Genomic DNA, 7,500 nt, shown 5'->3' with positions numbered 1-7,500 from the left:
GGCGAATTTGAAGGGGGTGCCCGGGCTTGGGGTCACGTTGGTGGGGTGGTGGAGGGTCTGTGTGCCCTTCGGTCCTGGTCCCGTTGGGAAGGAGGTTGGCGTGCTGCCGAGTGTGCTTCCCCGGACGGGAGGAGCGGTTCAAATCGTGTGCCTTCGGCGGTGGCGGGGAGAGAGCGCAGCTGGGGCGGGTGCGGTGTGGAGACGGAGTCCCTTCTTCCCCGAGGGGGCTAGGGCACTGCCGGTGCGGGTGCAGGCTTACGGCCCGGTGCCTTTTGGTGTTGGGGGTTGCGGTTGGGGTTCGGTTTAGGGTTAGGCGATAGGGTTAGGGATAGGGTTAGGGTTAGGGATAGGGTTAGGCGATAGGGTTAGGGATAGGGTTAGGGTTAGGGTTAGGGATAGGGTTAGGGTTAGGGTTAGGGATAGGGTTAGGGTTAGGGTTAGGGATAGGGTTAGGGTTAGGGATAGGGTTAGGGTTAGGCGATAGGGTTAGGGTTAGGGATAGGGTTAGGGTTAGGCGATAGGGTTAGGGTTAGGGATAGGGTTAGGGTTAGGCGATAGGGTTAGGGTTAGGGATAGGGTTAGGGTTAGGGATAGGGTTAGGGTTAGGGTTAGGGATAGGGTTAGGGTTAGGGATAGGGTTAGGCGATAGGGTTAGGGTTAGGGTTAGGGTTAGGGTTAGGGATAGGGTTAGGGTTAGGGATAGGGTTAGGGTTAGGCGATGGGGTTAGAGCTAGGGTTAGGGTTAGGGTTAGGGATAGGTTTAGGGTTAGGGGATAGGGTTAGGGTTAGGGATAGGGTTAGGGTTAGGGTTAGGGTTAGGCGATAGGGTTAGGGATAGGGTTAGGGTTAGGCGATAGGGTTAGGGATAGGGTTAGGGTTAGGGTTAGGGTTAGGGATAGGGTTAGGGTTAGGGTTAGGGTTAGGGATAGGGTTAGGGTTAGCGTTAGGGATAGGGTTAGGGTTAGGGATAGGGTTAGGGTTAGGGATAGGGTTAGGGTTAGGGATAGGGTTAGGGATAGGGTTAGGGTTAGGCGATGGGGTTAGAGTTAGGGATAGGGTTAGGGTTAGGGTTAGGGATAGGGTTAGGGTTAGGCGATAGGGTTAGGGATACGGTTAGGGGTAGGGATAGGGAGTATCTGGGACGGGCAGAGACTCCTCGGCGGTCCCCCCGGTCCCTGGCGGGCAGACGGACCTCCTGGGCCGGAGGCAGCCTCCGCCGGCGTTACACCCTGTCCCTGGCGGGCAGAGGGACCTCCTGGGCCGGGTGCAGCCTCCGCCGGCGGACCCCCCGGTCCCTGGCGGGCAGAGGGAGCTCCTGGGCCGGGTGCAGCCTCCGGCGGCGGTCCCCCCGGTCCCTGGCGGGCAGAGGGAGCTCCTGGGCCCGGTGCCGCCTCCGCCGGCGGTCCCCCCGGTCCCTGGCGGGCAGAGGGACCTCCTGGGCCGGGTGCAGCCTCCGCCGGAGGACCCCCCGGTCCCTGGCGGGCAGAGGGAGCTACTGGGCCGGGTGCAGCCTCCGGCGGCGGTCCCCCCGGTCACTGGCGGGCAGAGGGAGCTCCTGGGCCCGGTGCAGCCTCCGCCGGCGGTCCCCCCGGTCCCTGGCGGGCAGAGGGAGCTCCTGGGCCGGGTGCAGCCTCCGGCGGCGGTCCCCCCGGCCCCTGGCGGGCAGAGGGAGCTCCTGGGCCCGGTGCAGCCTCCGGCGGCGGTCCCCCCGGCCCCTGGCGGGCAGAGGGAGCTCCTGGGCCCGGTGCAGCCTCCGCCGGCGGTCCGCCCGGTCCCTGGCGGGCAGAGGGACCTCCTGGGCCGGGTGCAGCCTCCGCCGGCGGTCCCCCCGGTCCCTGGCGGGCAGAGGGAGCTCCTGGGCCGGGTGCAGCCTCCGGCGGCGGTCCCCCCGGTCCCTGGCGGGCAGAGGGAGCTCGTGGGCCCGGTGCAGCCTCCGCCGGCGGTCCCCCCGGTCCCTGGCGGGCAGAGTGACCTCCTGGGCCGGGTTCAGCCTCCGCCGGCGGTCCCCCCGGTTCCTGGCGGGCAGAGGGAGCTCCTGGGCCGGGCTCAGCCTCCGCCGGCGGTCCCCCCGGTCCCTGGCGGGCAGAGTGACCTGCTGGGCCCGGTGCAGCCTCCGCCGGCGGTCCCCCCGGTTCCTGGCGGGCAGAGGGAGCTCCTGGGCCCGGTGCAGACTCCCCCGGCGGTGCACCGGTCCCCGGCGGGCAGAGGGCGCTCGTGTACCGGGTGCAGCGTCCGCCGGCGGTGCACCGGTCCCTGGCGGGCTCAGAGAGCGCCTCGGCCGGGGATCGTCTCGTCCCAACGTCCGCCTGGTCCGTGGCCCGCAGGGGGCGCTGTCGGGCGGGGTACGGCCACGGCCCGACGTGCCTCCGGTGGGCTGCGGTCAGTGTGTGCCGCCGTTGGCCGGCTGCGGGGCTTGGTGCTGTTCCAGCCGTGCGTTAGGTGGGCGAACGGCAGGGGGCGCCCCTTGGGCGGGTGGCGGGCCCCGCGCGGGCCAGCCGTGGGGGGTCACGGTCCGCCGCCGGGGCGTCCAAAGGGCGGCGAGAGGCCGTCCGCCGGTGCTGACAAGTCATAAACCAGCGGCGGTGACAAGTCATAAACCAGCGGCGGTGACAAGTCATAAACCAGCGGCGGTGACAAGTCATAAACCAGGACAAGGTTGTTGACGGCGCCGGGCGGCGGCGAAGCGGCTCACCCCGGGGCAGGGTGGCGATTCGAGGAGGGGCGCCCACCCGGCCGCCAAGGCCGCCGCCGGCGGGGGCCGGGGGCGCCGTTTTGAAAAAGAACCGTAGGCCGGATGGGGTCCGATCCACCCACCTTATGCCGACGCCGAGACCTCATTCCCGGCATGACTACCGGTGGTCCGTCCCGCTGGTCTGCCACTTGCGTTTGGCGTCACGAGGGGTTGGCGGGGTACCTGCAGATTGGTAGGAGGTGGAAAATCGAGAAATGGACTTTGGTCGGAAAGGTCCCCTCGAGCCTCCAGGTCTGCGGAGACCGACCCGGGCTGCCGCCCCGCCGGCCGCTCGGCCCGATCGGGCGCGAATTTCTTCCGATTTTCGCCCTTTTTTCGGGTTTTCGGCCGGCGCTCCAAACGGCGGCCCGACGCCCCGCCGAGGCCGGGCACGGCTCCCCGGAGCGCGAGGGACCGGATCAGACCTCGTCGGCACTGGCATGGCCACCGCAACGCTCGGACTTAGCCTGGGGAGGCTGGTCGAGGCGGTGGCAAGTCATGAACCAGTGGAGTCTGGCGGAGACTGTGGCAAGTCATAAACCAGTCGGACTTAGCCTGTGGAGGCTGGTCCAGGCAGCGGCAAGTCATAAACCAGTCGGACTTAGCCTGTGGAGGCAGGTCCAGGCAGTGGCAAGTCATAAACCAGTCGGACTCAGCCTGTGGAGGCAGGGCCAGGCAGTGGCAAGTCATGAACCAGTGGCAAATCATAAACCAGTCGGACTTAGCCTGTGGAGGCAGGGCCAGGCAGTGGCAAGTCATAAACCAGTCGGACTTAGCCTCTGGCGACTTCCAGGAGGTCTATGAGGTCCTGTGCCGCCGCTTTACCGGGGCCAAGGTTGCAGGAGAGCGGAACGGAGGAGTGGATTGGTCCCGCCGATGGGGCACGTGCATATATGAAAAGTGCACCCTACCGTTAGTTAATCACTTGCCCTCGGAAGTGTATGAGGTCGTGTCCAGCCGTGGTACCGGGGACACAGTGGGGGTGTTCCCGCTAAAGGGAGCGGATTGGTCCCGCCGAGCTGCCACTTGCATTTGTGGTCGAGTGTCTCGGACAGCTGGTTAACCACTTGCCCTCGGTAGTGCCGATGAGGTTTTGAAAAAGCCGATCTGCGGGGACTTGGAGCGCCTTCCTCGGATGGACTACCGGGCGCCCTCCCGCCGATTTGCCATTTGCGTTTGGCGTCCCGAGGGGTTGGCGGGGTACCTGCAGATTGGTAGGAGGTGGAAAATCGAGAAATGGACTTTGGTCGGAAAGGTCCCCTCGAGCCTCCAGGTCTGCGGAGACCGACCCGGGCTGCCGCCCCGCCGGCCGCTCGGCCCGATCGGGCGCGAATTCTTTCCGATTTTCGCCCTTTTTTCGGGTTTTCGGCCGGCGCTCCAAACGGCGGCCCGACGCCCCGCCGAGGCCGGGCACGGCTCCCCGCCGCGCAAGGGGCCGTGTTTGCCTTGGTCTGCCTTGGAATTGTCACCAAACGCCCGCGCTTCGCCTGGGGAGGCTGGCCGAGTCGGTGGCAAGTCATGAACCAGTGGAGGCTGGTGGAGACAGTGGCAAATCATAAACCAGTCGGACTTAGCCTGTGGAGGCTGGTGGAGACAGTGGCAAGTCATGAACCAGTGGCAAATCATAAACCAGTCGGACTCAGCCTGTGGAGGCAGGGCCAGGCAGTGGCAAGTCATGAACCAGTGGCAAATCATAAACCAGTCGGACTCAGCCTGTGGAGGCAGGTCCAGGCAGTGGCAAGTCATGAACCAGTGGCAAATCATAAACCAGTCGGACTCAGCCTGTGGAGGCAGGGCCAGGCAGTGGCAAGTCATGAACCAGTGGCAAATCATAAACCAGTCGGACTCAGCCTGTGGAGGCAGGTCCAGGCAGTGGCAAGTCATGAACCAGTGGGAAATCATAAACCAGTCGGACTCAGCCTGTGGAGGCAGGTCCAGGCAGTGGCAAGTCATGAACCAGTGGGAAATCATAAACCAGTCGGACTCAGCCTGTGGAGGCAGGGCCAGGCAGTGGCAAGTCATGAACCAGTGGAGACAGTGGCAAGTCATAAACCAGTCGGACTTAAGCCTGTGGAGGCAGGTCCAGGCAGTGGCAAGTCATGAACCAGTGGCAAATCATAAACCAGTCGGACTCAGCCTGTGGAGGCAGGTCCAGGCAGTGGCAAGTCATGAACCAGTGGCAAATCATAAACCAGTCGGACTCAGCCTGTGGAGGCAGGGCCAGGCAGTGGCAAGTCATGAACCAGTGGCAAATCATAAACCAGTCGGACTCAGCCTGTGGAGGCAGGTCCAGGCAGTGGCAAGTCATGAACCAGTGGGAAATCATAAACCAGTCGGACTCAGCCTGTGGAGGCAGGTCCAGGCAGTGGCAAGTCATGAACCAGTGGCAAATCATAAACCAGTCGGACTCAGCCTGTGGAGGCAGGGCCAGGCAGTGGCAAGTCATGAACCAGTGGAGACAGTGGCAAATCATAAACCAGTCGGACTTAGCCTGTGGAGGCTGGTGGAGACAGTGGCAAGTCATAAACCAGTCGGACTTAGCCTGTGGAGGCAGTTCCAGGCAGTGGCAAGTCATGAACCAGTGGAGACAGTGGCAAATCATAAACCAGTCGGACTTGTCCTGTGGAGGCTGGTGGAGACAGTGGCAAGTCATAAACCAGTCGGACTTAGCCTGTGGAGGCAGGTCCAGGCAGTGGCAAGTCATGAACCAGTGGAGACAGTGGCAAATCATAAACCAGTCGGACTTAGCCTGTGGAGGCTGGTGGAGACAGTGGCAAGTCATAAACCAGTCGCACTTAGCCTGTGGAGGGAAGGTGGAGACAGTGGCAAGTCATAAACCAGTCGGACTTAGCCTGTGGGGGCAGGTCCAGGCAGTGGCAAGTCATGAACCAGTGGAGACAGTGGCAAATCATAAACCAGTCGGACTTAGCCTGTGGAGGCTGGTGGAGACAGTGGCAAGTCATAAACCAGTCGGACTTAGCCTGTGGAGGGAGGTGGAGACAGTGGCAAGTCATAAACCAGTCGGACTTAGCCTGTGGGGGCAGGTCCAGGCAGTGGCAAGTCATAAACCAGTCGGACTTAGCCTCTGGCGACTTCCAGGAGGTCTATGAGGTCCTGTGCCGCCGCTTTACCGGGGCCAAGGTTGCAGGAGAGCGGAACGGAGGAGTGGATTGGTCCCGCCGATGGGGCACGTGCATATATGAAAAGTGCACCCTACCGTTAGTTAATCACTTGCCCTCGGAAGTGTATGAGGTCGTGTCCAGCCGTGGTACCGGGGACACAGTGGGGGTGTTCCCGCTAAGGTGGAGTGGATTGGTCCCGCCGAGCTGCCACTTGCATTTGTGGTCGAGTGTCTCGGACAGCTGGTTAACCACTTGCCCTCGGTAGTGCCGATGAGGTTTTGAAAAAGTCGATTTGCGGGGATTTGGAGCGCCTTCCTCGGATGGACTACCGGGCGACCTCCCGCCGATTTGCCATTTGCATTTGGCGTCACGAGGGGTTGGCGGGGTGCCCGGAGATTTTCGGGAACACGATTTTTAGAACATTTTCTGGCAGCGGTAGCACTTTGAAAGTACCCAGGAAAGTGCTACTTTGAGGTACGGTCCCGATTTCAAATCGAAGGCCTTACCAATGAGCACTCGGAAGTCCTCAAGGGGTTTTAGCAACAATTTTGACGGACTTTTCGAACTCATTTGCCGGCCTAAAAATCGGTCAGAGTCCGAGCCGGCGGTAACTCTGATACAAACAATGTGTTTCTGTGAACTCTTGTGTGAGAAACATACTTGTAAAAAAAACAGACAAAGTGTTTTTTCTGTGGCGAGAGAGAAACACTTACAAAGTTTTTAATGGCGAGAAAACAAAGACACAATTATATATATATATATCCTTGTACAATAATTCAAGAAGAGACAGACATATATGGTAGAAGACACATTATAAAATGTCTGTCGAGGTTTAGCCTTTGTGACTGGGCACCTCTTGTCTTGTTTTCGGGCACACCTGGAGGCCAGGGTGCCCAAGTCTGTTTTCAGGCGACGCGGGGCGGCGGCGTTCCCGTGCCTGGTTCCCTTGGGTTGCAGTCGCATGTGTCACGGTTAACGGGTTGCACAGAGGCACATGTCGGGGCGTTCCCAGAAACCTGATTGAAGTCAGGCGCCGCACGCCGGCTGGTTGCAAGTGTCGTGCGAGCGCCGAAAGCCTTGGCCGAGAGCAGATTCTCGGGCGCGAGAGGTCACGCCCGTGGCGGCCAGTCGTTGTTGCTTCCTTCCGCACACGGCGGCGTACCTCTCGGCACCTACCTCTCGAACGATCAGGCGAGTCGTGTCCGACGTGGGAGGGCCCTCGGCGGGCCAGCGCTATTGTGGGCTGGTGTTCAGGCTGAGCGGTTGACCCTCCCCGTGCTGTGTGGGTTCCCCCGCCGCCCCGAGTCACAGACGGACATCGACCGAGAATTCTCGCAGCCCTTGTGAGGCCGAGGCGTGCGTTTGCTCTCTCTCTGTCGAGCAGATCGCAGTGGCAATATCTCGAGCCCTGGAACGGGCAGGCTCCGAGTCCTCAGTGTCGGCTTTTCCTAGCACTGTGTCCCCGTTCCTGTGGCCGAACACACGTTCTCTGGCAACGAAAGGAAGAACTAAAAGGGTCGCACACTGCTCCCGTGCGTGTGGCGTGCCTCTTCCGCCTGGACGGCGCGAGCCGGTCGCACCGTATTTTGTAGCTGAACCCGGTGCCTGATTCCCTGTCGGGAGGGAAGCCGTGTACCCCCCGTCGGA

The sequence above is a fragment of the Scyliorhinus torazame genome, unplaced genomic scaffold (genome assembly GCF_047496885.1).
Source record: "Scyliorhinus torazame isolate Kashiwa2021f unplaced genomic scaffold, sScyTor2.1 scaffold_1055, whole genome shotgun sequence".
Lineage (NCBI taxonomy): Eukaryota > Metazoa > Chordata > Chondrichthyes > Carcharhiniformes > Scyliorhinidae > Scyliorhinus > Scyliorhinus torazame.
This window is presented reverse-complemented; position numbering follows the sequence as displayed.